At 38.0% G+C, this 26920-nt stretch overlaps 2 pseudogenes; one reads left to right on the forward strand and one right to left on the reverse strand.

Moving 5' to 3' along the window:
- Positions 1–6113: 6113 nt before the first annotated feature.
- LOC121498602 lies at positions 6114–6428 on the forward strand (annotated as a pseudogene).
- Positions 6429–7270: 842 nt separating this feature from the next.
- Positions 7271–26271, reverse strand: LOC121498603 (annotated as a pseudogene).
- Between the last annotated feature and the right edge of the window lie 649 nt (positions 26272–26920).

The following is a 26920-nucleotide window of genomic DNA, read 5'->3' on the forward strand; positions in this document are numbered from 1 at the left end:
ATCTATTTACTTTTTGAGAGAAGGTGGGAAGGGGCAGAGGGGGAGGGAGAGGGAATCTTAAGCTCCACACCCAGCATGGAGCCCCATGTGGGCTTGATCTCAGAACCTTGCGATTATGACCTGAGCCAAAATCAAGACTTGGATGTTTGACTGACTGAGCCAAGATGCTCCAATAAAGTGGTATTTAAATCATACAATTTAATATTTAACATATACATTTACCTTTGATACCATCACTACACTGATCATATCATTATTCTCAAAAGTTTTTTTCATTTTCCTTAGTAATCCTCCCACTCCATCTCTCCCTTCTCCTACCCCACCATCTGAAGGCACCCACTGACAAACTTTCTGTCACTATAGATTAGCTTTTATTTTCTAGAATTTTATGTAAATGGAATCATATACTATTTACTCTATTTCTTCTGGCTTCTTTCACTCATCATAATTACGTGTATCAATCATTCTTTTTATTATTATCTAGTGTTTCATTGTATGAATCTACCACAATTTCCTTATCCATTCACTTATTAATCGGCTCTGGGGGTCCTTCTGAGTTTCTGGCTGTTACAAATAAAGTTACTATGAACATTTGTGCATAGACTTTTGCATGGATGCTTTAATTTCTCTTGCATAAACATGTAGGGGTGGAATGGCTGGATCTTATGGTAAATGAATGCTTAGCTTTTAAAGAAGCTGTCAAACTGTTTTCCCAAGTGGATGACTATTTAACATTCCCACCAACAGTGTATGAGAGTTTCAGTTTCTTCACATCCTTGCCAATAGTTGCAATGGAAAATCTTAGTATGGGTATTCTAGGGCACCTGGGTGGCTCAGTGGTTGAGCATCTGCTTTTGGCTCAGGTCAAGATCCCGGGGTCCTGGGATGGAGTGCTGCATCAGGCTCCCCGGGGGGGAGCCTACTTCTCTCTCTGCCTTTGTCTCTGCCTCTCTCTCTGTGTGTCTCTCATGAATAAATAAATTTAAAAAAATCTTTATAAAAATATGGCTATTCTAATATGTGTATAATGGTGACTGGCCTTTTTTATTTTCAATTTCTTGCATTTAGATACATTCAGCTTTTCATGAATTCCATAAAATCTTATATATACTGACCTTAATTATTACACACAAAGGACAAAAATGTATGAATGAATAAAAATATGTTTTTTAAGACATGGAAGGAATTATTCTTAAAATGACTGACTCTAGATACAATGAGACCCATGTATTATTAGGTAGCCATTGAATATATGAGGGACTAGTATAGGTTGAGGAGAAATAATATGGGAGGTATCATGCAACCATTTTCTCATTTCCCTTCTAGCTTGTGCTACCTCCTTGTATCAGGAGTCCTCAAACGCCAGCATTTCCCATTTGGCTCTTCAAAATTTTTCTGACTTCAAGAGCCCCATTTTATTTTATTTTTAAAGATTTTATTTATTTATTCATGAGTGGCAGAGAGAGCGAGAGAGAGGCAGAGACACAGGCAGAGGGAGAAGCAGGCTCCATGCAGGGAGCCGGATGTGGGACTCGATCCTGGGACTCCAGGATCATGCCCTGGGCTGAAGGCAGGCACTAAACCGCTGAGCCACCCAGGGATCCCAAGAGCCCCATTTTAAAACCAAGTATTGCTTGGAAAAGGACTACTTTAATCCTAGTTATCTTCTCACAGCGGATGAGTTCAAGTGTGGCAAGGTCCTGTAGGGATGGAATGTATAGGTCAGACAGGTAGCAGAGTTGTCTGGAGTTGCAGCTACTGAGCTAAGTCTCACCCTCAGGGGAGTCTCTATTCTCTTTGCTCCCCTAAAAATGAGTTAGAAGGACTAATCCTGTAAGAGAAGCAAGGTGTACTGAGAAAATATTATCTCAGACTTCCCTTGACTAGAGCTATACCACTAAGCATCTACCATGGAGGGGCGTTAGTACCGAGTAAAGTCTGACAAATGAGAGTTCAGAATGGAAAAGATCTATTTCACCTCAAAACAGTTATTGCCTTTATTGAGTCAGGGCCAACTTATTTACAGGCACAACAGCACAGAGTACATGTCCATGATATTTTTAGAGATCCATGAAAATCTTTTAATTACTTTTAAAATTATAAGAAAAAGAAGACTTAAAATTTTTTTTTTAGAAAAAGAAGAACTGTTCGAGTCACACACATGTTTTGTTTCTGATATTACAAGAAACTAATCCAAAACAAAACATTTTTTAGACCCCGTAAAAATCTACTAAATTTTGCCTAAAACAGAAAAACTTAAATATTGAAATATTTAAAATAATATAAAATAATATAAAATAATTGTAATATTAATATTATTATGATGGGGAGGCCTATGAAAGCAAAAAAGCAGCCCATTAACGTCATAATGCTGCCCTGCATTGATCCATTGATTTTCAATATATTTGCTATTGCTTGATGGATTCATCCATTGCTAAACTTTGGTTCCCGTACTTTTGTAGGATGGTGAATTCTAGGAAACTCCTTAGAGTTAAATGCTGGATGTAAACTTTTGATTGTTTTCTAGTGATTTGCTAAATAGTGTCCAATGTAATATTTCTAACGTCATCTGATCTCTTAGCTCCCTACTTGTGCTCCAGTCCTCAGCTTTTCCTGGTCCCTTTCCTACCAAACACCCTCTAGCACACTCAAACAGTACCAAACAGATAGATGGCCAAGGAAACCATCTATCATCATGGGATCGAATAATGATATGCAGTTACAAATTCATTAATATTTAGTCTGGAATGACTAAAGTAGAAAAAAGAGCAAAGTTAAGATAATGGTGGGCCACAGAAAAGCAACAATCTCTTAGGAAGATTTATGAGATTCCTTTCTGCCTGCCACACCTGTGTACCTTGGGTAAGAAGTAGAGCAGTGTGTAGAGAACTGCTGGAGGGACACCAGGGCTCATTCTGAAAATGCTAGTACTCAAGGTGAATTTCTTTATGCAATTACCTAGTCAGAAGATACATTTTCTCTTTCTAATTTCAAACCTTAATGCCACAAAGTTGAAAAGTTTGGTATATGTATACAATGGAATATACTCAGCCATTAGAAATGACAAATACCCACCATTTGCTTCAACGTGGATGGACCTGGAGGGTATTATGCTGAGTGAAATGAGTCAATCAGAGAAGGACAAATATTATATGGTCTCATTAATTTGGGGAATATAAAAATAGTGAAAGGGAATAAAGGGGAAAGGAGAAAAAATGAGTGAGAAATATCAGAGAGGGTGACAGACCATGAGAGACACCTAACTCTGGGAAATGAACAAGGGGTAGTGAAAAGGGAGGTGGGTGGGGGTTTGGGGTAACTGGGTGGTGGGCACTGAGGGGGGCACTTGATGGGATGAGAACTGGGTGATTGAACTCCAATAAAAATAAATAAATAAATAAATAAATAAATAAATAAAAAGTTTGTTTAAAATAAAAGAAAACACATTTACAAAACAAGGATCTTATAAGCTGGCAATTATATAACATTTAAGCATTATCTTATACCAACTTTAAGACTAGGGTCTAATTATTTATTACAATTCTGTGTTAAGAGGATTTTTGGCAAGCAGCTTTGGATATAAGTTAGCACATAGCCCTGATTTAAACAGAAGGCAGTGTTTTGGGGAGCAGTTGAATAATACCTGCTTCAAGGTCAAAAATATAACTTATTACATTCCTCTCCATCTTTGGGCAGCTTGGCAAGAGCTGATTTGCTGGTTACATCCATCTTTTCATGCTCCACGTTATCTTTCCAGCGTATTTCCCTTGTAATCCAGAGACTGGTTATTTCAACTTAGTTTTTAAAAATTCTTTTATACATATTCTTTTAAAAAATTCTAATCTTTTAAAAAGATTAGATCTTCTTGTTTTTAGGAAATGCTTTATACTCTTTCTGAATTGAAGAGTCTAAAAGTCTAGACACTGAAGGAGAGTTAACTGTAGGCGGTAAAAGCCAAATTTCTGAATTCGTATCTATTAGACACAGAGTTTGAAATCTGTGCCTAGCAGACTTTTTAGAGGTTCTATTTCATGATTATTGAACATTATAAAACGTTTTTTTTTTTAAAAAAGATTTTAGTTATCTATTTCAGATAGAGAGAGATACAGAGAGACAACACAAATGGGGAGGAGGGGCAGAGGGAGAAGCAGACCTCCGGCTGAGGTAGGGAGCCCTGATGTGGGGCTCAATCTCAGATCCTGGGATCATGACCTGAGCTGAAGGCAGACACTCAACAGAGAAACCCAGGTACCCCTGTAAAACTGTTTTAAACTAATAGTGTACATAGTGTTGATCAATATCACTGTCATCAACAAGGACAGTCTGGACTCAGCTGGGAGTCATAACATAGAGTTAGGAAAGGTTGTCACCACAATACAATGCCCTCCTTAGGTCAAATCAGTGCTGGCACCACAAATCCTTCAAGAGTTTGGAGACAAGAAGGGGATAAACCCATGATGGGAGCAGTTGGGAACAGTTTTAAGGAGAGGATAGATTATTAATGAGGGAAAGGGTTGGGGGAGGGAACTGGGGAGTAGAGCAATGGTGTAACCACAGGGAAGCAGGAATGAATCATTGGTAATGATTGATGAGAAACATAAGTAATTGAGTGGCAAATTTTATAAACATAAAGGACAGGAAGAGATAATGAGATCTAGCCTCCTGGCTTTAGGAAGGTAAGGTCTTATTATCCCATTTTGCAGATAAAACATCTGAGACCAGAATATCTGGAGCTGTCAAATGAGGTGACTAAGTCCTCAGTCCAGTAATTTTTCCAAACTTCCAGAAAAGATTATTAATCATGTAGATTTTAGGGCTCAAACCCTAGGGAGTTTGACTCAATTGGAGGATAGGACCTGGGATGTCCACTTTTTGTGATACCCTCAGATGGTCTCCAGATGTGGGAACCTCACTTGGGAGATGGTGCTTTGCTATAATAGGTACTCAGGGAACATCCTATTTATTCCATATTCATATTTTAAGACTAACCCCTAATAGATTTTCATTAATTCTGGGTAGATGGACAAATAGGGTTTATTCCATAACTGGCGTTCTTTATCCATTTTCCTAGTTCTCATAAATTTTTTCACAGCCAGAAAATAGAGGCCTGCTATCACTGCTCAGGAATTTGAAAAGGTGGACATATATGTAGGTACAGGGTTCTCAATACAACTGTCATGACAGGGGTCCAGCAGAAGGCCTGAGAACATAGAAGAAAGTAGAATGCAGAGTTAAAACCCTAAGTTTGTGTCCTGGCTTTCCACTTAGTGCCTATTGGTGCTTGTTTAAGTATTTTAACCCATATTTTAGATTATCATCTATATAATTGGGCCAATAAGACTTCCACTGATCATGTTCCAAGATTACGGAAAGGACAGGAGATTGTGTGGCAATTCTCTAAAACTATGAAGACCAACATAGGTTTTTCAAGAGTTATAATAAGGATCAGTTAATTCACTTAATTACTATTATATACCTACTATAAGTAAGCCATTGGAGTAGTTACAGGGAAGTAGGATGCTCAGCCCTGCTCTCAAGAAGGCAAAAATCCCATAGATGAGTTATGCCCTTCCCAGTTTGCTCATTCCTATCATTTTGTGGTCCCTGACATTTATCAGGGAGTGCAGCCACCAAAAAGCAATGCCTTGACTGTCCCATTCTCCAAGGTTAAGACATGGAACAATTAATGGGAGGTTGAAAAAAATTATAAACGTTTTATTCCTTTTGCTACCTCTTTTTTTCCTCTTCCTCTGTAGGTTGAAGAGGTCTGAGGACTTGTGTATATTCTTGGGAAATGTAACACTGGGAAAGTTTTTAAAAGGCTGTAGTAGGGGCCTGGGAAAGGAAATACAGAGTTGCTAGTATATCTCCTTTAGGATCAGGCTCTTTGGGAGAAGTAGAGGGTCTTTGAAGTTTCTGCATTTGCAGTTTATCTCACTAGGGCTGACGTCATGATAGTGGTGGTAGACGGGGAGAATGTATGTTTGGCGCCACTTAATATACTTTTTTGGATCCCAAGCGGAGGGATAGGCAACTACATTCAAAGCTAGATTTGAAGCATTGAAGGAGTTCCATCTAAAACAAATTTACAACAAGCTATGGTAGTTGGAGTCATGACCGGACTGGAGTTTAGAACGTTTCTTCCCCTCTTTGACTGAGTTTTACTTGAAAGGAGTATAGCTGAAACTGTAACCAAAGGAGGCATTATGCTTCCAGAAAAATCTCAAGGAAAAGTACTGCAAGCAACAGCAGTAGCTGTTGGATCGGGCTCTAAAGGAAAGGGTGGAGAGATTCAATCACTTAGTGTGAAAGTTGGAGATAAAGTTCTTCTCTCAGAAGACAGAGGTGCCCAAGCTGTTCTAGATGACAAGGATTATTTCTTATGTAGAGATGGTGACATTCTTGGAAAGTATGTAGACCGAAATTAATCATTCTTGAAATGGCATCACGTGAGGCTGCCCATTCCACTAAAGTTGTGAAACTTTCATCACGTAAATAATTTCCGTATCTGTTTTGTAATGAACCAATGGTATCCAAACTAAATAATAGTAGTAATAAAACAAGTTTAAAACAATGCAAGTCGGGATGTGATTAGTGCAATGGTATTTCAGAGAAGGGAGGCCGCTATCAGCCAAGTGGAAGCAGAAGCTAACAGGACGTGTATTTTTGCAAAAAGCAAATGACAGTAAACAATGATGCAGGAGCAAAGAGTGTGGTATGGAAAACCACAGGACTGCAGGTCAAGAAAGCCCCTCCAGGGGATCCTAGCCAAATTGCACTTCAGGGGGCCAATTATTTCCACCTTAATTCACTCTCCCTTCATCCTTCTTTGATTAGTATTAACTGCATTAGCTTTCTAATGGTCTTCTGTCCCAACTGCCTGGCATTCCTTAAACCAGGTCACTCTGCAGCTAGAATTACCCTATTAAAACCTGAATCTGATTTCACAACTAACTCCCTTACTGGAAAGACTTTATGACTTTCCTTTTGGTGACAAATGCCTTCACATGATCTACAGCTCCAGATTCACCCCCCCCCCCCCGTCAGATGGCCCTCCACCCCCACCCCAAACATAGACACCTTATGCACTCGTCTCTGCCCTCACCTCTGACTTTTGACACTAAAACATGTGCTTTTTTATTTGTTTGTTTGTTTTTTTGGTTTTTTAAATCACCACATGTATGTGCCTGTTCACATTCCCTGGAATGCTTTTGCTTTTCCTCTTCCTCTATCTGGCAAACTTGTGTTATCCTGCAACACTCAGCGGGAGTTACACGTTCTCAGTCAATTCTTTCTTGACTCTCTGGACAAACTGGTCCTTCCCTAATGATAATAGACTAAATACTTCTAGATTGCAGTGGTACTTTTCATTTGAAGACTTTTCTGGAATTTCCAGGCCAAGAGGGTTGGTAACTCTATTATTGGGAGGTTTACGCTTCAAAATGAACTTTCCTTTATCTTCCTGGAGGTAAAAAGGATAGTTAATGTGTGTTCGTGGGCTATTCTCTCCACATGAATGCTTACACAAGAGGAATTGTAAGAAGGCTCACATTTTACTGCCAGCAAAAAGGTCACCCTCATTTGTACTTGCAAGTTCTTAAAAGATCTCTTGCTGGAAGACTGCCCACTTGTTCAACCATGATAAGTTAAAGCAAAAATTTTCAGAGGCTACCATTACTCCTATGAAAAATGTTCCAAGAGAATCTTTTCATCATTTGGAAACCAGAAAAATCTCCTTCCAATGTTCAACAGAGTTTCTGACAGAGCAATGAGCTTTAACAGGCAATCCCAGGGGGCATTCATTAAACTGAGAAAAAATAAGCAGTGGACCAGACCCACTTTTAGTGATAACTAATGGCACAATGTTCTGTTTCTGTGGGACTTTCTCTCTTCTTTACCTTTTTAAATCTCATTTTAAGTCACATAAATTATCTCTACTGTAGTCATTAGATTTGGTTCTGGTATGGTGGATAAGGTCCAGGATTCATTTTTTTCATTGTTATTTTAAAATTTATAATCATTCCTTCTTATTCTACTCCAGTTCCCCTCCCACCCCAAACAGATCCTTTATTGGATAAGGTCTTTTTTAGGCCTGATGAACGCATATTGGGGCCGAGGAGCTAGTGGAAAAATGATGATCCTTGCTTTCTGAACTGGAAGCACTAGCATCACATGGTTAAAGGGAGTTCCCCAGATTTCTGAGGCAAATGAGAGAGGAGCTAGAAAAGGCTCTGATGCAGGTGATGAGATCAAAGGTAATTCTTTGTCCCAAATCAGGCAGCTTTCTGCCTCATGCACACTTTGTAATGCATCAAGAAGTGCTGTGGTCCTCGGTAGCCATCACTTCTCAGGACCATCTCTTATTAGTACTAAGTCGTGAGAGGGACCTTTCCTCTTTCATCAGTCTCATTGTTTTCAAAAGCCTCCTGAGGGAATTCCATTCAATAAAATGGCAAGTTGGCCATCCCTCTGTAAGTACACCAGGAAGGATCTGTGACTATTTCATTTATCCTAGCAGCAGAGGGTTAAGTTACCAGGAAGGTGATATTAGGCAATGGTTCCCAGGTAGGATTCATGTCCACCCCTTGGGAGGACTCCCTACTCAACCCTAGACCTTCAGATTTCTGGAGGGATGGGGTCTCAAAGACCACTTTGAAAAAGTTTAAGATGATCAGTCAAGTTCCAGAATCATTTGTCTAGTGGTCCCTTGCAGGGGTTCTCAAAGTCAGGATCCCCTGGGGAGATTGCAAAAAGTGCAGATTTGATTTTCAACTGCAAAGGATTCTGACAGCTGGGATGTGTCTGGAAATAGGCATTTTTAATAAGCCCCCAGGGTCCTTCTGAAACAGGTGACCAGTGGAACTCCCTTGAGGAAACACTACTCGTTCAGGGCCTACCAAAAAAGTGAGAAGAAGGGCATAGATTGTGATACACTTGAGAGGCTCAGAAGTTGCCCCTCCAGGGTTAGTTCCAAACATTGGGTCACTCTGCCTCTGGACCACACTGAAGTCAGAGAGAGAGAGAGATGAGGATGAAGAGGATGACTGTAGGGGATGGGGCTGGGATTCCCTGAGTATCCTGCTTGGCAGTAGGCTAGGAGAATCCCAGTTTAAAAACACAGAACCAGACAGACAGACACTCATCTCCTCCCTTCTGACCTTTTCAACAGCTCCTCACTGGCCTTCCTGCCGTTGGGGTCTCGCTGGCTTGCCTGGTTCCCTTCCCCCAATTTGATTCCAGCTCCAGCTTCCCCAGTGCTGTTAGAATGATTTTTATGGAAGGTAAATTGTTTCTTCATGGTTTAAAAGTCTTCTCCATAATCTCCCCATCCAAAGTCCAGACTCGGCTGCGAAGGTTCTAACACTGTTTGTCACGTAGCCCCTTTATACGTTTCCAGCTTTGCCTGTTGCCCTGGTTCACATAGTAGGAAGAAACTCCTCTGCGCATAACATCCTTACCATGACTGTGGGGGGACTCTTCAACTTTTAACCTTAAGGTAAAACATGATTCATCCTGTCAAGGCTTCTCTGACCTTTCCAAGTAGAATTATTATCCCTTCCAAAACCTGTACATACCTGTACTGTGGCACCTATTACTCTATATTACATTTATTTATTGTAAAGTCTAGTCTTTTCAATAGACTGTAACCATGTTTTAATGTTATTATCATTGATAGCAATAAAAGTAAAAGTAATAGTAGTAGCTATTATACATTAACTAATTACTATTGCAAGGTCCTGTGCTTTATGTTTTATATGAATTATCTCACTTAATCCTTTTAACTCTTGAATAGGCCTTGCCCATAGGAAACAGCCAGCCAGTGTTAGAACACCGGTCTGTCTGCCTCGAGAGTAGGCATTTTGCCTTCAGCAGGCACGTAGTGAGTACTTGTCTATCACTGATGTGTAAATGAATGAATGAACAAATGTGGCAATTTTTTCAGAATGTTTGCTGATTACCAAGTTACAGTGGTTGCTAATTACAAAGTGATCTGCGAGGATTGCTTGGATAGTATTTCTATTTGAGGAGAGATCAAAAAGGAGGCTCTAGAAATGGCTTTTATTCTCTGAAAATTGCTTCTTCAACAGCAGGCCTCAGAAAGAAGCTAGAAGCTAGATATTAAGATAAAAATGAAAAAAAAAAAGGGAAAAAAAAGACCTTAAGAGTCCAGTTTGTGATTATTTGTGACCTGTCAGGCCCTGGTCAGTCGTGATACTCCTCTCTGTGGCTCAGGCCACTTCATCCTTTCCTGGAGTCTCTGCTTTGCTGTCTCCAGGAAGCACAAGCTCTATTTGGGTCCTCACTTGGAGACAGCCTCACCTCACCCTCTGATCTTACAGCCCAGGCTCCAGCCATCAGTATCTTGATTCTGGTAATCAGATTCCTTCCTATTTTTGGGACCCAGCACCTAATTCATAGACTAGTTCCAGTGATCAAATTGCTGTCTTACTCCAATGTCTGGACTTTGTTATTTCTGATCAGCCTCATGGTCAAGTAGCAAGTAAAGTTCCAAGGTTCAGGACCCTGCTACCTGCCTCAGAGCCCTAGTTGACAGCACCTGGTTGCTTGGATCTCAGAATGTGCTTGTTTGCTGCAGTCACAAAATCACAGCTGGCATATCACCTTGGCTTAGAGCCGTCATCTGCTTAAGGTGATGCTAGTCCATAGTGATTGGCCATGATCCATCTAGTTTTTGCTGGGGCTAGACAGCTGGGAAACTGAATAGGGATATGATAGGGAACCCAACTTCTGCATTCTCAAAGTCTTTAATGCTAACACTAGTATCTACAGTCCTTCTGGGAATGTGGTATTGGTTGCTGGGAAGGCCGGGGCAGAGGAATCTACGCCATCAAGAAAATCTAAGGAGATACTTAAATGTGTCCAATACAGATGGTGAATATTGTTACTTCTAACATGGAATAATCAGACTATAATTTAGGGAAAATCGAATAACATGGGGAAAATAAAATTTCCATATGGAAAAGAGCATTCATATAAAACCAAGTGAACTCAATTTTCATGTCAGTTGAGTTGGACATGGTATCTATGTAGCTTTGGACAGACCATATTCAGAACCTATTTCCTCATCCATAAAATAAAGGGAATGCATTAGAAGCCAGTAATAGCATAATTCTAGGACTTTTCTAATTATTTTTTGATGTTATTATAAAATTGTAGTGATTGAAGGAATGTAGGAGGAAATTAAGAAGAGAACATTTTTTAAAGAACAGTAAATCTTAAGTTCCATGAGGGAAAAAAATATTTTTGGCAAAATTAACCTAAAATCATAAAAAAAGTAGCACCTATATATTATATGTCAAATTACCATGTGCCTTCTATGTACTTAGATTTTTTATTTGCATTTTCTTTTTTTTAAAAAAGATTTTATTTATTTATTCATGAGAGACATACACAGAGAGGCAGAAACACAGGCAGAGGGAGAAGTGGGCTTCATGCAAGGAGCCCGATGTGGGACTTGATCCCTGGGCCAAAGGCAGATGCTCAACTGCTGAGCCACCCAGGTGCCCCTATTTGCATCTTCAAATCATCATTACGCAGGTAGGCAAAAATTAAAAGGAACAACATACTTTTAAATGGTTGGGTTGCACTCTGGACTATTATTTCGTGCTTTTGGGTTTTTTTTTTTTAATAGTTATTTTGAATAAAGATAATACACGAACCAGAAGGAAAAAAAATAAACCATAGATGTCGGAACTGAGAATGTGTCATTGACTTGATTTAAAATAGCCTGTATTCTGTAGTCCTGAGGAACTCAGAAGTATGTCAAAGGACAAGGGGGAAAAAGCCATCTAGAAAAAAGTGAGGACAATGTCCCTGGGTGTGATTTTGGAGGAAGCAAGAATGACATTTGCAATGTTTAGCAAGATAACTAGGCGAAAGAGCAAGAGCTGGAAAGCTGCTTCTAAGGGTTAGGGCAATCAGGAATCAAAACCCCAGAGAGCCTCCGATGAAGGGAAATTCCACTCTGCCATCCTTGGGAATGCTTCAGCTCATAGTCTTGCCTACTAATTATTGAAAGGATGCGATTTTTTTCCTTTGGCTAAACGAAGGAAGAGAAAGAAACATGTTTTGTAAAACTTGGGCACATTATAGTAAAGAAAAAGGAAAAAAAAATGCATTTCACATTAGATGTTTTCCCCAAACCAGAACTCCTTTCTTTGAGAGCTTAAAAAATAATTTGGAAAATTCTAAGGAACATAAATATATTCCAGGGAATATTTTGGAGCAACAACACATATATTAGAATATAAACTTCACTGATTGCTTGAAAAAGCACTGCCTTCGATGTATAAATGAAGTTCGTTAAAACCTCCCCAAATCTCTACCAAAATGATTTCTCCAGGGGAGAAAAAGGAGATAAAAGAACCCCTTAAAAAAAAATCAACCTGTGTCAAAGTAATTCATGATTCTTCACACACATACACAATGATTAATCCACTCAGCACCAATCAAGGGGTTTTGACTTTATTTGTATTAGATGAAACTGTCACTACCTAGAGTTTTTCATTTACCAGCATCTGACACCGGCAGCAATTTTTAATAGAGATGTTCAAAGGAGCTTTTTGGCATTTATATTCATTGAAATGCCTTTGAAGAATGACTTACGTCTTAAGTAGGCAAAATAATTATTCTTGATAGAATCCTTGCTCTGTGCAATATTAATAATGTTCAGGAGGCAGCTTCATGGTGTTTGCAACCCTGAGAGGGTCATGAAAAGGGCAACTGGTCCCAATGGTGCACCCTCAGGGCTTGGAAATCATAATGTTAGGAAACACAATCTACAGTTTCCTCAATTTTAAATCAGATTTCATGCTAGCTTTTCTCTCTTTCCACATTAGAGGAACTCCTGTTTTACTTAAATACACCATTTGATATTATCATGTATTTATTACAAATTTGCACTTAATTTGATCAGGCTGCCCGGGTCCCTGGCTGCTAAACCCATTCATGCAACACAGTCTTTAATACGTGTAAGTCACTTGCTAATATTTATACAGAGAATAAGCATTTTAAGAGAATTAGAAACACATTAACTCTTTTTATCCCAGAAAAACACAACATTCAAACCTGCTTTCTACACTTACAAATAAAGAAAATCACTTCCACTGGGAACTGTAAGTGCTAATTCTCAGATACCTAAAACTCACAAAGGAGGAAAAGCAAGTTTTATAAAGCCTTGAGGGAGTAGTTACGACCAAACCACAGTCACTGTAATTTTCCTTATTTGCTTATTTGCTTCCTTATTTGAACAGCATATGAAAACATGCAATTGGAAGATGAATATTTCCTGTGCCTTTGGCACAGGTCATGACCCGGGGTCTTGGGATCAAGTCCCGCATCAGGTCTCCACAGGGAGCCTGCTTCTCCCTCTGCTTATGTATTTGCCTCTCTCTGTGTGTCTCTTGTGAATAAATAAATAAAATCTTAAAAAAAAAAAAAAAAGAAGATGAATACTATACCTGTTTCTGACTGGAATTTGAAGTTTCAGCCATCTCCCCTAAGCCTTCTCAAGTGAAGTTGCTTTAAGCTCTTCACTCATACATATTTGTTATTTTAGCAAAAGACTGTGAACACTAATGTTTGTACATAATTTTACTTTTTCTTTATTCTATCTACTAGTTTTTCCGAAGTCAGGCCCTTGATGATCTTGGTTAGAGAGCCAGATGTCCTCTGTCTGTCACCAAATATGTGTTGAGTGACTTCTGGCCACCATAAACCAGGCCCTGGTTAGCATTCTGGCTCTGGGTTCTAGTAGTCAGCTTTGTGTTCTATTTTCTTTTTTTTCTTTTTTTTTTTTTTTTTTTAATTTTTATTTATTTATGATAGTCACACAGAGAGAGAGAGAGAGAGGCAGAGACACAGGCAGAGGGAGAAGCAGGCTCCATGCACCGGAAGCCTGATGTGGGATTCGATCCCGGGTCTCCAGGATCGCGCCCTGGGCCAAAGGCAGGCGCCAAACCGCTGCGCCACCCAGGGATCCCTGTGTTCTATTTTCTATTTATTTTGTACCCACGTTGATGATTTCAAATGATAAGCCCCACTGAAAGCAAGCCTCATTTTAAGCCAGTATGACTGAAAGGAAATAGGTGATCTCATTCGCTACTGATGGGAGTTTAAACAGCGTAAGCTCCTTAGAGGACAATTCAACGTGTATCAACATTTAGAATGTGTATACCCATTGGCCCTTCAACTCTACCTCTAGGCATTTATTCTACAGAAATACCAACACAAATAGTAAATATGTATAAGAATGTTTACTAACATTTTTCTTAACAATGAAAAGTAGAGTTTTGGTTAAAATATAGCACACATACAAATGGAATACTTGGCAGCAATTTAAAAAAATGAGATGAATTTATGTTCATTGACATGAAGAGATGGTCATGATATATTTCTAAGAGAAGATGGAAGTTATGGAAGAGTATGTATACATATAATCTTATATAATAATTCCATATTTTTAAACTCATATTCCATATTTTTGCTTACACAAGCAAAAAAGACTGAAAGGATATTCCTACAATCACTAAAAAATAAAAAATCATTCCTGGAATCATTAAAATAGTGGGACAACTATTTTTTCCTCTGTATCTATACTATTTGCATTTTTGTATCAAGCATACGTTCGTTAGGAAAATTTCCACAGTAAGAGGAAGAGCATTAACATGGTATCATCTCTTCGGAAAAAAAATCTTGTTCTGAATCATGAATATCAAGAAAACTTATTTTGAATTTCATGAATTTTCTACAGTCTCAAGACTAAACTCTTATCTTGGAATCATTGCTGGAGAAAGCTCCACCTTTTGAGAGTTGTAAAACCAAAGATACCTGGGAGTAAGACTATTCTGCATTACAGAAAATTTTCCAATTCTTCCAGCCCAGGCTCATATTCTCAAGTGTGTGGTTTATCATCCGGGGCTATATTACTACTGCTACCACACCACCACACCACTACCACCACCACCACCACCACCACCACTATTACTAATTTCTACACGTTGAATGAGGCACATACTAGGCAACATATACAAGGAAGTGCTAGGCAACAGGCAAAATACTTGACATCAAGATTGTGAATTTAAATGATACCATAAAATATAGCTTTCCAATTTTACAGATGAGTAAGCTGAGTGCCATAGAAATTAATTAGATTGCCAAAGGTCACAAGCCAGTGAATAGTGGAAACAGAGCTTCAATATGTCTTGACTCCAGAGCTCATGGACCTTTTTAAGATATAATACTGCTTATAAGGCAACCACAAAAATGTCATAGGCATGTTGGTAGTCACTGAATATTTTAATATAATGATAGAATTATAAGGAATGATAGTATCTTTATAGCATAAAATCATTATCAAGAATCCTGTTGCAGGGATAATAATATCTAGGTTTGGAGAATCTTGGCAAGACACTGAATGAATACAGGAATGCACATTTCACCCAGTGAGAGAGGATTTTCGTCAGGAGGGAAGTTAACACCCAGATGGCAAATATAGTTCACAGATGCCTGACATTTGTACTTTCTTACTCGATCAGAGTTCACTGGGGAGAAGTCTCACAGCAAAAGTGCCTCCCAGAAAGAATACTCAGTGCCTCCTTGTAATCTAAATTATTCCTGGATGAGCTGCTCCTGTTCTGTCTCTTTACTAGCATTAAGTCACAGTTAGTGCCTATTGTGGCATCTGCTACTCGCTGGTGTTTTCATTCTACCACATGGTTTTCATTTTGTCTACAACCATGGGGTACCCAGTGCTCATCCTAAGCATCTGCTTTCTCTTCCCCTTCTTCCTTCTCCCCTACTCTCTCTTTCCTTTATTTCTTTTATCCTTCTTTTTCTAGTCTTCCTTCTCCTTTATCTCTTCCTTCATCTCTCTTAAATGTTATTTAAGCGCCTTTTACGAAGCAGAAACTATGTCTACTCTCTGTCAGAGCCACTCTAGAGCCACTCCAGATGCATAATCCCTCCTGTCCAAAAGGTTCATAGTCCTTATGTGCCTGCCATTGTTCGTTTTCCTCATTTTTATGCCAGAGCATCCAGCACGGTGACTGACATTTGTTAGACATTTGATGAATTTATGGATAAGCATCTTCTCTGTGTTTAGTTCTATTTGTGTAATTAAAATCACATGATATATGTGCAATTTTAAAAAGCATATAAAATGTAAGTGGGCTGAGACTGGTAAAAGTGAGGTTATGAACTGGAGTTTTGAAAAGACAGAGTGTGCTCATTCCTTGAAAAAGTTCTTGTAAGCAGAATTAGCAGTGTATATAGTACTACAACTTGAGGAGGCCAGACTAGTTCTTCTGTTCTACTATATATTTCCTATGCCTGAAATTTTTCCTTTGACTCTGTCAAAAATAATCTCAAGGGGTTAATTGGGATTTATTTTTAAAGCTGCAAATATTTCTAGTAATATTACAATATTATCTGTCATTTATACCGTAATGTGATCTAAAACAATCTGATTGGTTCCCTCCTCCTAATTCAGCAATGAACTATACAGAACTTCCACATCATCCAGAATGCTAAGCCTAGGGAATCCAAGGATGAATGATATAATACTTACCCTCAAGGAACTATGGCCAGGAATTAAAAGGGGGACTAACTTAATGTTAAATGAACACAAAGAAGAGAACAAACTTGATCTGTGTGTGTGTGTGTGTGTGTGTGTGTGTGTGTGTGTTTCTGTCTGTCTTCCTGGACATTTTCTTAGTTATATCTTCTAATATCACAACTGGTTCATTTGTACATTCCATTCTGGTTTTCCGGGTTCACTTTTTCACTTGCCTACAGTCAGTTCTTCATAATGATGCTTGCTTTATGAAATAAAGACAAAGTAGGACACATTCTACATTCAGAAAGTTGCCAGCTCTTTGGTTGGTTCCTACTTGCCCCTACTACACTATGAACAAATAGTTCCCTTTATGAGTAAGAGGGCAAGTGAAGAACTTACACAATACTCTTGAAGTCACAGCACAAGTCTATAATTAGCCACCACCTTTTAAAATGATGCATAGCCTGCTGGCTTAGTCACTCTTTCCATCACTATTCGAAGTCAAAGTGTCAATGATCAGTCACTGTGAACATATATTCAATGAATGATACACAAACTTAATAGGGTCACCTTTGCCTCTTAAACCTAGGGTAGAAAATATAAAATAATTCTCATATTAAAAGTTCCCAATAATCTGTGGGGGAGAGAACCAAGCAAAATATGCCTGAATTACCTGCCAAAATTTTATCTTTAAACTCTAAGAAATCCCCAAACATTAGTAATAATATTACATGAATATAGAAACTTTTTTTAAATAAAAGGAGAACCTTGGCATGAACTCTTTCTTAACCTATCACACACATTCTGTGAAAACACTCCCTCTCATCATGGCTTTGTCCCTACTCTTGATTATTCCAAGATTGGGTATGTTTCCTCTTCAACTTAAAAATTGTCAGAAAAAATACCCTCATTTCCTCCAAAAGAAATAAACACAGGCAAAGGTCAGAGGGATGCATTCCATGGAAGCTGTCCATAGTGCAACAAAGTGCAAAGCAGTGGCCTAAACCAGAGTGGGCTTGTGCCCAGCCAGCATTGAGTATCTGGGGCCACATCCCTAGTCTCCACATTTCTAAAGTGAGGAAAAGCTTTAGTCACCGAACACCCTTTCTCCATGGTAAAAGTATGGTCTAGTATATGCATTTTAATGCTATTATTTGAATATTTGTGAAGAAAGGTATAGTTGTTCCTGCGGGAATTCCTTTTACAGCCAAAGGCACATTTTCTCCCTTGTTTATGGGGACTTGGCTCCTCCAGAAGGAGGGAGCTTCCTCTACCCTTCCTATGTCATTCCTCACTTTCTTTCATTGCTTTTCCATCATCTCTCTGCTGTTACCTTTGCTCAGCTCCTCATCATCCATCTGTTGTGCCTTGTGAGGAAAATTACTGCTGCTTACTTTAGCCTTTGTAATATATCCTTCCTAGTTCCACTCTATCTTCGTAAAACACAGATCTGAGTCTATGGTTTTAAAACTCATCCACATGAGCACTGGGTGTTTTTCTGTATGTTGGTAAATTGAACACCAATAAAAGTTAATTAAAAAAAAAATAAAAATAAATAAAAAAAAATTAAAAAAAAATAAATAAAACTCATCCACAAGCAAGAAGTATGATTATGTGCCTAAACCCAAACTCCATTACTTTTGTTAATTAATGCATTAATCCAGCAAATATTTGGTGAATGAGTAATGTACAGGAACTTTAAATCATGTTTGGGATAGAGTTCAGGATGGTGAAGGGAGATTATGAATGAGGAGAGATTGGGGATAGGTTGGAGATATCACTTATCTGTTACATATTATATGCTAATAAAATATGTTAAAAGTGTAAAAAAAAACCTTGGGAGAGCAGTAGATCCCTCTTGTGTACAAAAGAAAAAGCTACATTAAGATGATTTTCAAAATAAACATCTGGGATCCCTGGGTGGCGCAGTGGTTTGGCGCCTGCCTTTGGCCCAGGGCGCGATCCTGGAGACCCGGGATCGAATCCCACATCAGGCTCCCGGTGCATGGAGCCTGCTTCTCCCTCCGCCTGTGTCTCTGCCTCTCTCTCTCTCTGTGACTATCATAAATAAATAAAAAATTAAAAAAAAAAATAAACATCTAAAAATATTTTGTATTTTACTTTGGTCTCAGTTTGGTAACTAGAATGGAAAGTTGGAGAGTTAAGGAGAAGCAGAAATCACATCATTTTTTAAAAAGATATTATTTATTTATTTATTTGGGAATTAGAAAGAGAAAGAGAGAGAGCACATATATGCATGGGGGAGGGGTGGAGGGGGAGTGAGACGGAAAGAATCTCAAGCAGAGTTGGCCCTGAGTGTGAAACCCAATGGGGGCCTGATCTCATGACCCAGACATCATGACTTGAGGCACAACTAAGAGTTGGAGGCTTAACCAACTGTCCCATCCAGGCACCCCAGAAATCACATCTTATTTATTACTCTATTCTCTCATTGCATCTAGCACAATGCCTTGATATAGTAGGTTTGCCAAAATAAGATTTCGTGAAAAAATTTTATCAATGTGAGCTTTAAAGAATGAAACAAGATTTGAAAATGTGAATGAGGGATTCCTGGGTGGCTCAGGGGTTGAGCATCCGCCTTCAGCTCAGGGCGGGATCCTGGGATTTGGGATGGAGTCCCACATTTGGCTCCTTGTAGGGAGCCTGCTTCTCCCTCTGTCTATGTCTCTGCCTCTCTTGCTCTCTCTCTCTGGGTCTTTCATGAATAAACAAATAAAATATTTTAAAAACATGTGAATAGTACAATTTCTGCTAGTTTTCAAGAAAAGATGACCACAAAATTTTTGGTTAAATCTGAATTTTCTTCATTAATACACAGGGAGGATATTCTTCAAAGAATGTGAACCCAAGGTCTTATACCGCCGAATTGTTTTTTAGTGTGATTCTCCTTATTGTATTCCATCTATCCATATAACAATTCATCAACACTGTGGTGAAAGAAAGATATATTTGATGAGGGCACAGTCTGTCTTATCTAGGCAGCAAGATTAAGTCTTAGGAACTGAGATGAAGGTAATTTATGGAAGAACTGGGCAGTTGCTTATACTCCAAGTTCTACCTAGAGTAGACACATAAAATATGAGGCATGGGTCTTTGGATTAAATTCTGGACAGCTTATGGTTCCTTGAGAAGATCAAGAAAATTGGCAAAACTTTAGCCAGACTCATAAGAAAAAAAAAGAGGATTCAAACAAAATTAGAAATTAAAGAAGAGAAATAACAACTGATACCACATAAATACAAAGAATTGTAAGAAAATATTATGAAAAATTATAATGCCAACAAATTGGACAACCTAGAAAAAATGAATAATTTCTTAGAAACTTACAACCTTCCAAATTTGAACCAGAAAGAAATAGGAAATTTGGACAGACTGATTACCAGCAAGGAAATTGAGCCAGTAATCAAAAACTTCTAACAAACAAAAGTCTAGGACAAGATGACTTTACAGATGAAGTCTATCAAACATTTAAAGAAAGTTATTACCTTTTCTTCTCAAACTATTCTGAAAAAGAGAAGAGGGAGGAAAAATTCCAAATTCATTCTATGAGGCCTTGATCCCAAAACTAGATGAAGACACTACAAAAAAAAGAGAACTACAGCTTAACCTCTCTGATTTTTGCATAGATGCAAAAATCCTCAACAAAATATTAGCAAATTTCAACAATACATTAAAAAAATCATTCATCATGATCAAGTGGGATTTATTCCAGGAATACAAGGGTACTCCAATATTTGTAAATCAATTAATGTGCTACATCACATCAATAGGAGAAAGGATAAAACCCGTATGATCATTTCAATTGATGCAGAAAAAGTATTTGACAAAGTACAACATTCACTCATGATTAAAAACTCTTAACAAAGTAGGTTTAGAGGAAATATACCTCAACATAATAAGGCCATCTATGAAAAACCCACAGTGAATATTATATTCAATGGGAGAAAAACTGAGAACTTTCCCTCTACAGGATAAGGAGGTCCACTCTCACCACTTTTGTTCAATATACTACTATAACATAGTACCTAGCCACAGCAATCAGACAACAAAAAGAAATAAAAGCCATCCACACTGCTAAGGGAGAAGTAAGACTTTCACTATTTGCAGACAACATGATACCATATATAGAAAACTCAAAAAACTACCAAAAACCTACTAGAACTGATAAATGAATTCAGAAAGGTCATAGGATACAAAATTTATGTACAGAAATCCATCACATTTCTATACACTAATAGTGAAGTAACAATTGCACCAAAAATAATAAAATACCTAGGAATAAACTTAACCAACGAGGTGAAAGAGCTGTACTCCATAAACTATAAAATGCTGATGAAAGAAATTGAAGATGACAAAAACAAATGGGAAGATATTCCATGCTCATGGATTGGAAGAACAAATATTGTTAAAATATCTTTACTCACCAAAGAAATCTACAGATTTAATGCAATCCCCATCAAAATGCCAATAACATTTTTCACAGATCTGGAACAAATAACTCTAAAATTTACATAGAAACACAAAAGACTCTGAATAGCTAAAACAATCTTGAAAAAGAAAAACTGGGGGCTCCTGAGTGGCTCAGTTGGTTAAGCATCCAGCTCTTGGTTTCAGCTCAGGTCATGATCTCAGGGTCTTGGGATCGAGCCTTGTGTCAGGTTCTGCACTTTGTGCAGAGTCTGCTGGAGATGATTTCCCTGTCTCCCTCTCCCTGCTTCTCCCCCTGTTCTCTCATTCTCTCTCTCTCTCAAATAAATAAATAAAATCATAAAAAAAAGAAAAAGCTAGAGGTATCACAATTCCAGATTTCAAGTTATACTACAAAGCTGTAGTAACCAAAACAGTATGGTACTGACACAAAAATAGACACATAGATCAATAGGACAGGATAGAAAGCACAGAAACAAACCCATCATTACATGGCCAATTAATCATTGACAAAAGAGTATAGAATATGCAAAGGGGAAAAAACAGAGTCTTCAACAAAGAGGGTTGGGAAAACTGGACCACTGTATGCCAAAGAGTGAAACTGGACCACTTTCTTTTCTTTTTTTTTTTTTTTTCTGGACCACTTTCTTAAGCCATATACAAAAATAAACTCAAAGTGGATGAAAGACCTAAATGTTAGAACTGAAACCATAAAAATCCTAGAAGAGAATATAGGTAGTAACATCTTTGACATTGGCTGTAAGAACATTTTTACAGGTGTGTCTCCTGAGGCAAGGGAAATAGAAGCAGAAATAAGCTATTAGGACTGTATCAAAATAAAAAGCTTCTGCACAGCCAAGGAAACAACAAAACAAAAAGGCAACCTACGGAATGGGAGAAGATATTTGCAAATGACATATCTGATAAGGCATTAGCATCCAAAATGTATAAAGAACTTATGTAACTCCACACCCAAAAAAACAAATAATCCAATTTAAAAATGGGCAGAAAACATGTACACACATTTCTCCAAAGAAAACATACTGATGGCCAATAGACACATGAAAAGGTGCTCAACATCATTCAACATCAGGGAAATGCAAATCAAAACTACAGTGAGGGATCCCTGGGTGGCGCAGCGGTTTGGCGCCTGCCTTTGGCCCAGGGCGCGATCCTGGAGACCCGGGATCGAATCCCACATCAGGCTCCCGGTGCATGGAGCCTGCTTCTCCCTCCGCCTGTGTCTCTGCCTCTCTCTCTCTCTCTGTGACTATCATAAATAAATAAAAAATTAAAAAAAAATTAAAAAAAAAATTAAAAAAAAAAAAACTACAGTGAGATATCACCTCATACCTGTCAGAATAGATAAAATCAAAAACACAAGAAACAACAAGTGTTGGTAAGAATGTGGAGATAAAGAAACTCTGGTGCGCTGCTGGTGGGCATGCAAACTAGTGCAGCCACTGTGGACACCAGTATGGAGGTTGCTCAAAAAAATTAAAAATAGAATTACCCTATGATCCAGTAAATTATAATACTGGGTATTTACTAAAAAAAATTACAAAAACACTAATTCAAAAAAATACATGCACCCTTACGTTTATTGCAGCATTTTTTACAATAGCCAAATTATGGAAGCAGTCAAGTGTCCATGGACAGGTTAATAGATAAAGAAGATGTAGTATATATAATGTAATATTACTCAGCCATAAAAAGAATGAAATCTTGTCATTTGCCACAGCATGGGTGGAGTTGGGGGGGGTATGATGCCAAGTGAAATAAGTCAGTCAGAGAAAGACAATACCACATGACTTCACTCAGATGTGGAATTTAAGAAATAAAAGAAATGAACAAGGGGAAAAGAGAGAGAGAGAGAGAGAGAAATCAAGAAACAGACTTTAACTACAGAGAACAAACTGATGCTTACCAGGAGGGGTGGAGGGCGGGGTGGAAGCATGAGTGAAATAAATGGTGGCGATTAAAGAGTACACTCACCATGATGAGCACTGAGTAATGTATAGAATTATTGAATCACTATATTGTATACTTGAAACTAACAGAACACTGTATGTTGACTATACTGGAATTAAAACAAAAAAACTTAAAAATAATTTTTGGAAAGCTTCTTGTTTGAAGGAAATCTCTGTCTTACATGATATATAACTTAGTGGACCTGTTCATAGAATATTAGCATTCCTCAGTATGGCCCATAAGTTTGGAACATAAACTGAGGTGCTTTTAAAGACAACATCCCCTCAAGTAACACTGGCAAGCTTATTTTGTTACTCTGTACAACTGATAATGTGACTTTTTTCATGTAAACCCAACAACTTCCTTATATATTAATTCTTTCATTGCTATTTAAGTTACCAAGTCTCCATACTATAGGTTACTACTTTTGTTTATAAGAAATCATTAAAGGAGCCTGTTGTTTCTAGAAAATTTCAACTATGCATTTCTCCAGCAATGATCAGACACTAAATACATTAACATTGGAACCTGAGGCTACTGGCCCATAGAAATATTCCTGAGGTAATTTTACAGGAGTGTTGCCGGACTCTTAATTCAATTTTATTGCATACTCAGTTATTGGATATGCACCAGTAAATAATCACAATAAAAGTTTCTGCCTTAATGGAGCTTGGACTCTGCTCACCAGGAACATATATCTGTACTTTTGTCATGGTTTATAGGAACATATGTCTTTTTTTTTTAAGATTTTATTTATTTACTTAAGAGAGACACAGAGAGAGAGAGAGAGAGAGAGAGAGGCAGAGACACAGGCAGAGGGAGAAGCAGGCTCCATGCAGGGAGCCTGATGTGGGACTCGATCCCAGGTCTCCAGGATCAGGCCCTGGGCTGTAGGTGGCACTAAACCACTGAGCCCCCCGGGCTGCCCAGGAACCTATATCTACATGTGTGTGGATGGGTTAGTGTTGGTGGTCATGTTCAGGTGAAATTGTCATGAATGGGAATGGGATCTGCAAACTCCTATTGTTCCCTGTGTCTGGAACATATTTTGCCTCATTTTTCCATGACTGTTTTCTTCTCATCCTCTAGGTATCAGCTCCATTATCCACATCCATTGACTGACCTCCCAGAACTGCCCCATCTAGGGTTGCCAATCCTTGGAGCAGTCATTATGTCTGATTACCTTTTTCTGTTTTCTCTGAAATCACTACCTGAGGTTGGTTTATTTATTTCCATGTGTAGTATCTTCTCCAGAACTAAAATGTAAGCTCTGTGAGAGCAAGCAAGTGCCTGGTAAGGTTGCCCATATTGAATCCTCCGTGGCTGGCAAAGAGCGTGACACACATGTTGAATAAACAAATAAACCTTGGTGACATTGTGTTACTCTAAAATAGTGCTACTCAGTAGAAACATAATATGAGCCACACATGTTATCTAAAATTTTCTGGTAGCCAGGTTATGAAAGTGAAAACGAAGCATCACATTAATTTTTTTTTAGCATCACATTTATTTAATTAATTTTAGTAATATATTTTATTTAATTCAATGTATCTAAAATGTCAGAATTTCAACATTTCATAATTTATATAATCAGTGTAAAAATTTTTAATGAGATCTTGTACTTTTTAAAATATTGTCTTCAAAGTTCAGAATGCATTTTATACTAGGAGTATATCTCAATTCAGATTCTAAACTTTCTTTTGAAATGCTTGATTGACATTTAGATTTCATAAGATTTAGACATTTCTATGATTTGAAGAATAGACGCACATACTTAGGTTCTTCCACGTATATTTAAAAGTTAACTAGTTACTGTATGAGGATTATTTCTTAAATTTTTTTTTTTTATTTCTTAAATTTTAATTAAAGTTGCAAAATTCTGGTAATGACTATTTTTTTCAGTGAACATCATCAGCCCACGGTAGAGCATACTAAGTCAAAAAGTAAAAAATCCAATGAGGGTAGTACCTTTCCTAAGTTACAAAATTTTAGCAAATTAATACAGTATTCTTTAATATATTAAAATCCTTTTTTTCCGTTGTTGGAGTCATGTATTATTTTAGTGATAATTTTCACTCCAAAAATGTCATATAAGTACCAAAACAAAACACTGGTTTTTTTTTTTTTTTTTTTTTTTTTTTTAAAACACTGGTTTTTAATGGTAGTTTATAGCAGAGCAAGTTATTTTATACAAATTAATGTCTTTTCAAACTATATAATTTCTCCTTTTAAAGAGCATTCCCTTGTGCAAGCTCCTACAGTTTATCACAGCAGGGTAATTCTATGTATTTAGGTGGCTCTGCTTTGTTCTGAGGTTGATCCAAAGCCAGGTAGAGTCTACAATGCATGAAAAGCTTTACCATTCTACCTTAAAGGAGATTTAATATGCCAATGTGATTTTCCAAGTACTTTTCAAAAATTGTTCAATTTTCACGAAATACTGGAATCCTCAAAATCAGATGGTCATTTCAAACAATACTATTTTCATTTGATCCCTTTTATTTAGAAACCTCGCACCTCTTTGTGTTGATCACAAGTCCCATAGCTTTCCTTCAGCTTATTAAAAACAAACAAACAAAAAAAGCACCTCTACCCAAAATACAGTTTTATTTTTTAAATAACAAATAAATATACTGTCAGTTTGCAGAGACCTGGGGAGTGGATGTGGAGCGCTGATTTTCAGCCTCATTTCTCTACAAACCACCATCGGAGTCCTTATGCTCCCTCTCTCCTCCCCACCCCCCCCTGAAGCAGCCAATCCGTCAACTTCAGCATTTAATTTATGTGTCACCCATTCCATTGCTTCTCAGCCTTCATTAGCATTTGAAGATATCGTGCTAGCCATCAGTCCTTCAAGGTAACTGCTGACACTGACTCTCCTCACACGGATTATGGCTTCTTGAATCAAAACAGTTTTTTTCTGGGTCCTGAGGATGTGGTTTGTATATGAGTCTCTCATCTACTGAAACCATATTTGTAAATGAAATATTAGTAGATTTAAGTTCCATGGTCTTCCCTGCAGCATCAACCACAGAATGTTCCTGCACGTATGCTTTAGTTGTTGCTGCGCCAATAAGAGATTTCACAATGGAAGGCAGTCCCCACTCTGTGCTAAGTCTATGGCTGTGCGACTTTCCAGAGGGATCTATATGTCTGTCCAACACATCAACTCCAACCACACTTGGGTTTATAGAGTTTGGGTATTTCTGCATTGCAGCTGTCCTAACAGTTTCCCATGGGAAGTCCAAGACGTGCTCTGAATTCCAGATCTTCATGGTGCTGGCAGCCTGCATGGTGTCTGGCTGGCCCTAGGGGACAAGGAGGTGAAAAAGCCACAACTGCCCCCGCCCTGCCCCTGCAGTCACCCTGCCAGCCATGCACCTCGCACTGAATTTTAATTAAAATTAAGTAAAATTAAAAATTCAACTTCTGATTCATTCTAGCCACATTTCAAGTATTCAGGAGCCACATGTGACTAAAGACTACACTATTTGGGCAGCCCACCTCTAAAAAAATGCTTAAATTGCAGTGTTCGAATATACATGAGATGTATTCAAGTATGATAATCATTTCAAAATCTGTCTGAAGCAATTTGTTACTAAAAGTAAAGCATCAACATATATTTTGAAAAGTAAACCATTATACAAAGACTGGAGAAAATATTTGCAAAAGATATACCTGATAAAGGACTATTACCCAAAATGCACAAAGAACTCTTAAAACAAACAATAACAATAACAAACAGCCCAATTAAAAAATGGGCCCAACACCCTAACAGACACCTAACCAAATAAGACCTACAGATGGTCAATAAGCATATGAAAAGACGCTCCACATCATAAGCCATCAGGAAAATGGAAATTGAAACAGCAATGAGATGCTACTCCACACCTATAAGAATGGCCAAAATCCAGATTACTGATA

The sequence above is a fragment of the Vulpes lagopus genome, chromosome 9 (genome assembly GCF_018345385.1).
Source record: "Vulpes lagopus strain Blue_001 chromosome 9, ASM1834538v1, whole genome shotgun sequence".
In the NCBI taxonomy this organism is placed as follows: Eukaryota; Metazoa; Chordata; class Mammalia; order Carnivora; family Canidae; genus Vulpes; species Vulpes lagopus.